Source organism: Indicator indicator, chromosome 23 (genome assembly GCF_027791375.1).
Source record: "Indicator indicator isolate 239-I01 chromosome 23, UM_Iind_1.1, whole genome shotgun sequence".
Classification (NCBI taxonomy): Eukaryota; Metazoa; Chordata; class Aves; order Piciformes; family Indicatoridae; genus Indicator; species Indicator indicator.
This window is the reverse complement of record NC_072032.1, coordinates 9,472,525-9,478,662: the sequence shown is the minus strand read 5'-3', so window position 1 is coordinate 9,478,662 and position 6,138 is coordinate 9,472,525.

Below are 6,138 nucleotides of genomic sequence, written 5' to 3'. Positions count from 1 at the left end.
AAACAAAATTGACAGAAATTGTGAAAGACCTTTAAAATCTTTATTTAGTATGGCTAAGGGGGTGTGGTTTTTTGGTCCCACAGTTTCTTGTTCGTGGTTTGCATGGCTGTTTACTCCATAAAGCAGTCTGTCATACATCAAGCAGACAATACATGTCCCCTCAAACCAGTAACAGGATGAATGCTGCTGATGTTCTACCTGCACCACCTCGGATTGCACTGGACTGTTTCGTTCATTCACACTAGAGGTCACTGTGAGCAAAAGATTGTGCTCGACTTGCACAGGAAAGAACGGCAGGAGACCAAGTTACAGGATTAAATTTGTGACACACTTTCAAATTTGAAAGGTTGATGCAAAGTCGTCTGTTTTAAATGTGTTTGAAGAGGACCATGGTACTTCTTAATGCAGCCTCATTTACTCGCAAAGTATTTACAAACTGCAGAGTAACAAGTTACTCCAATCAAGACATGGTTAGTGATGATGTATGTCCAGTTTAATTTTAGACCAAATTTCATCTGTAACAACACCAAGCTGATTCAGGAGTTCCAGACTTCATTGATACTTGTTGCTGGTTTTCCATGTATAAACATTTGAGGTAATATTCCATCCCTCTAAGAAAACTGCCCTGTTTTCTCCAGACTGTAGCAGAAGTACAGCTTTGATTCAGGTGCAGCTTCAGGCATTAGACATCCAAGACCCACTTAGATTGTGGATTAGCAATGAAATCAGTAGCTCTGTCAGAGTGAAGCTGTAAAAAGAACAAATCAAGCATTCAAGGAGGTGAAAGAGGAGCACACTTTTCTTCCCTTGCTCCAGGGAATGCAGCCAACCCAGGGCTGACCTCCCAATAGTTGCTGTGTCACACCTTCACAGCCCTACTTAATTATCATCTGTGTGAATACAATTGTGTCTGTGTCTGGTTTTAAAATCTTTTCCTCTTTCACAGTGTATGTCCATGACTACTAAAGAAAGCTGAGAGAGAAGCGTAAAACTGAACATCTGATGACACATAAATCACCTATAGCACAGATACCCATGACAAGGAAAACACTGACCCTTTCCTCCCAGCTGAGAGCTGATGGGAGAACGAGTGTTGCTTTTTTATACGAAGCAATGCTGATGGACACTACTTGCATGCCGCCATCCAGAGACTATTTGGCATAAGGACAGTAGAATAAAGAGAGGTTAAAAGAGCAGTGGACAGGGCAAGATGCTTGAGTTACTATGCATTAGCACATGAAAACAGGTACTTACACAAGAGATACCCCAACCCCAAGGTGACAGATTTAATATGCAGATCAGGGAAGAAGAGTCTTCATTTCCATCTTCACAGAACTCCTTCATTCCTATTTGTACCTGCTTTTCATGCCCACTTTCTTGTGTTTTTCTTCCCATTTCATCCCACCCTTGCCTTTTATTGTATCTTTCTCCCATATGTCCATCCTAAATGGCACTAACATCTTAGTTGCTGACATCATATTGTTCATTCTCCAGACTCCATGTCTATCATCTCAGTATGTTAATGTAATATGCTGTTTCTGACAGAAAACACCTGCTTTAGATTTATATACTGCCTTAAAAAGAAATTAAAATAAATTCTGCTTTTAGGTCCAAATTCAAGTTTTCAGCTCAGTCCTTAGTCTAATGAAATAGTACCAGCTGCTCATGAGGTATGCTAGAGCTTTTATTGCACTAATTTTATGATGATGTAATGCTTCCATCAATGAAATTATCATGCTAAAGTGGGTGTGACAGGGTAAACAACAAACCCTACTATTTTGAAATAATAGCTCTTCTCTTGATTGGTAAGATGGGGCAAAAGAAAAGATGCTCTTTGAGACAGCTTTTAGTACAGGTTATGTAGCATCACCCAGATATCTTCGTTTCCACAATGTCCTTCTTTCACAATTACTGAAGATGCACATGGCATTCCTCTTACTCTTACAAGAGCACTGCTGACAATACTTTTTGCTACCATTAGAATAGTCCAGAAATGCCAAATTTGTTTCCAAGTGTATGATGGACTAAAGAAATGGACCTTTATTAGCAAAGTTGATAATGGAAGCTGCCATCAAGTTGGTTTGGGTTACTCTCAGCAATATTGTATGTGTTAATATTTAATGTGTATATGATTATACAATGTGTGTGACACTTACTGCACAAGTTTAATTAGCCTTTTCTTGAGCAGGAACAAGTTCAGCAATGGCACTCATCTTCAATGGAAGACTGGCCATAAGCAACCACAGAATACATTTTACATTGTTTCACTGTTAAGCAGGTTCATAACGAAATGTGGCAGTTTTAACCTTGACTTAAGCTCCTCTGGAACAGCTTTATGCCATGTGTGACTGTGCCTTGTGTTGGAAAGGAGTAGGCACAAGCTGCAGGGCAGGTTTTATTTTACACTTCCTTTTTAGTTTTCCAGCTACCACCCTCATTTCCACCTGTTCCCTAAGCAAGTTACATCCGTTAAGCACACCCACTAAATATCAAATCATTTGTATAAATCCTATCTTGAATCACATGTGAATAGCAGAGGAAGCAGATTGCAGCAGAAGTTTGTCATATCTGAGTTAAGCCATTCTGTCTAAAGAAACAACTAAGCAGATAATACAAGACAGGAACTGTATGTTCCCAATAAAACCATATTACACTCAGACTGCAAATGATCTTTTTTTTCCCCCACATTTTATTTTAATTTGAAGTAAACAGAAGGTTAACTTCACGTTTGTTGAAACTTATTTTAGATAAAAGGAAGATTTTTGTTATGACCTGCAAGGAAATAATAAGGATGCCAGGGACCACATTTTGGTTTGGGGAATAAAAAAACCCCAACATGCAGTGACATCAACAAGTTAGATCTAACTGGCATTTAAAAAAAAACGTAAGCATACTGTAACACCCTATGATCTGTTGTAAACCTAAAACGTGTGAGAAATAAAGTAACTAAATTACTTGCCCAAATGGCTTAAGTTCAAATTTAAACTATTTTGAGTTTGCAAGGTTAGGTGAGGATTGTTGATTAGCAGTTATTAGCAGTACTGTGCAGGGACGCTGACCACTTTATTTTTTTTTTAAGTAGCTCAAAAAGTAATATATTATTTCTAAAATTAAATCAGTTTACTACTAATACAGCAGCAATACTTGCAAAGTTTACAGCTCACAACCAGTGATCTTTCCCAGGAGCTTTCCAAGTATGTGGCAGAAGCACGGGTGTATGTAGAAGTAACTTGGAGGAGATGAGGAATAACAAGTTACTCGATTGCCACCCTTTTATGCCGTTCTCTTCACTCCTTTTGCTTCTTGGAAGGCATACTGCGTTGGGAGAATGCAACTACCTGCCAGGCTCGGGCGATGCCGTCCTACCCACCCCTGCTGACACGGCACCAGCCCTTGCCGCCTCCGTGTTCTCTAAGATCAGGCACTTCGGCAAGCTGGCCCAAGTACGCCCTCCTGCTCCCTAGAGGACAAGTTAAGGCCCTGCTTGCGAAGAAAGGCTTTATCCGCTCCTCGGACAATTCAGGGCCGATGCCGCCAGGCAACACTCGGCGGCCGCTCGGGCCAGCCTCCCCAAATCAGCTCTCGCTGCCCAGCGTGGGCTGTTTCTCACGGCGACCGCCTCATGGACCTTTTCCAGAGGCCGGGCACCGCCCTCACTACCCTACGCTGCCATTTTGGAGATGCCCAAGCACATCCCAGCTCTCTCTATCAAGCCACCCTCCTCGTCCCCCATCGGACAGGCGGCCGGGCGGATGTCGCAGCGCACACACAAGCGGCAAATGAACCACAACCTCCGCTGCCCCAGCAGCACGGTCCACTACCCGCCGCCAGCTCGCTGGCGTCGCCTCCGCCTCCTCCTTCTCCCACCGACCCCGCCCGGCAGCCGCGGAGCCCTCCCCGGGGCGGGGCGGACTGTGAGTGGCAGCCAACGGTAGGCGGGTCGGGGCCGCCCCGTAAGGGCTGCGGGCTCGTTGTAGGGCCTCAGTTGGCTCTTAGCTGTTTGTGGAGTCGCAGAGAAACTTGTCGCCGGGAGTCCGCGCTGGTGGCTTCACCCTGCCGGGCTCGGTGAGCGTTTGGGGCGGGGACCCGGGGCAGGGCGGCCCGAACTGCCGGCGTGCCCCGCGCCGCGATCCGGCTGCACTCCGGGGTTTCCCGGCCTTCCGGGGTGGCAGCCGCCGCTCCGGCACCTCTCGGCCTGGCAGGCAACGAGGCCGAGCAAACTCCGGCTCTCCCGTCCTATCCGTCCTGCCCGCCGGGAGCGGTTGGGCGGCGGTAGTTGCACAGTCACCGTCTGCAGCTGTGCTCGGCCGGCCCAGGCGGTGTCCCGGGGCGGGGCGGCCCGCGGGTGGTCCCCGGTTCTTACTGCTTTGCTGCCTGGCTTCTCAACTAGCCCGGGCTCCCCGAAAGTCTTCCCCTGCCGTCTCTGCCCAGGCTTTTAGAAGAAATCCTAAAATCAAATGGAAGGGTTAGCTGCTCTACGAGTCTGAGCCTGCAGCGAGGGAAAGTTGGTGGTGTCCTTTATAGGACAAGAGCAGAGTGGCTTTGGGGACAGAAGTGGTTTTGCTGGCTAACTGCCACCGGGGTAAGTTTTCCTGTTCCTCGCACGTGTTTTGCAGCGCTGCCTTTGTTGCTCGGCTCCCCTTTCAGGCAGGGGTCCGCCCCGAACGAGTCGGCGACTCGCTGTGCAGCGAATGCATCCTCAGCCGCAGCCGGCTGGGCAGGGGAGTCGCACCGTGGATGCCCTTGTTTCCTTTCGCTTGCAAAACGCTAAGGTCAAGTTTAAAACCAGAGGCAAAGTAACTTTTGTGATTGTACAATGGTTAAAAATGCTCCTGCTGGTTTACTGGGAAAGTATTTTAGTCTGTGTTTTGCTGGGACTGTTTGAAGGTTGAACGTGACTGCGTTGGTTTATTTATAACTTTAATGTAGAAACTTAATACAGGAATGGATTTACTTATATCAATAAAATACTTTCTGGTTTAGGGAAGCTTAATTTTGACAAGCAAGTTGTCCGAATTACAAAGAACGTGTTTTACAGCGCTGATACTTTTAGCAACCTGTTGTCATTTTCGTGTCCTTCAAGTGGAAGAAGTTAGTGGAGTTAAGTAGTGTGTTTTTTATTTTGACTACTATTTTCATCTTTACAAGGATATCTTTAGGGCAGTATTCCGAACATGAACAATTAAAAAATACAGCTTGTAAGCCAAACTCCTTCAAACAGTGTTCCTTGGAACTGCTTAACTTCAGGGAAGTTGCTCTTGAGCAACAGGAGTTGCTGTGTGTTATACTGTGGCAGTGTATGCTCACCTTGCTGCTTCCTGACTTGAAAAAGCTCAGATTTCAATAAGCGCTTTGATGAAAGTTTATTGATTTAAGGAACTTTTTACTGTAGAAAAGAGATCCTATCATTTAGGTGAGGACTAACAGTGGAAGCTAAAAGACTTTCTCTTGTAAGGAGTTGTAAGGCCTTTCTGTGCCTGCCTTAGTGGGATCTTTGTACAGGTACTATGTTTTTTATAAACTTGGATATAGTAGTAAAGTCAGATTGTTTTGGACCGTGTATATTTCATTTGGAAGTGTAAATAAAGAGCATCTTTGGTGATGTCCCTCTCCTTTGCAGTGGCAGAGTTCTACATCATGTCCTTCACCTTTTCATCTTGTCCTTCTGTGTCACTTCACTAGGTGGTGACCATTAATCAAGCTCTCGATATGAAGTGTATTTTTCTATCATTATAGATATGTCAGTACTGTTCCATAAAAATTTAGGAGCTAGTCTTGCATGCGTAAGTAGAACGTTAGCTTCAAAGTAGTTATTTATATGCAGTATTTGCAGGATTGATTCATTAATTTTAGCCTTTATCTAGACTTGAAAATCAATTCTTATTTAGTTAAAAAAACAGGCAGTCGCTGTTCTGGCACCAAGCTATATATGGTCAGACTTAGTCAACAATAGCTGCTCATGCCTGGAATGATTGAAGAATGTATAAATACATCTTGAAATTGCTATCAGCCTTCTTGCCCATTTCTAGGCTTTTTGTTCAACTAATTAAACAAATATATTCAGATTTAAAATTTTTACTCTGATTTTTGTGTTGTAATCTGATAATAAAATCAGTATTCTCTTCTTCTGCAGTTAAA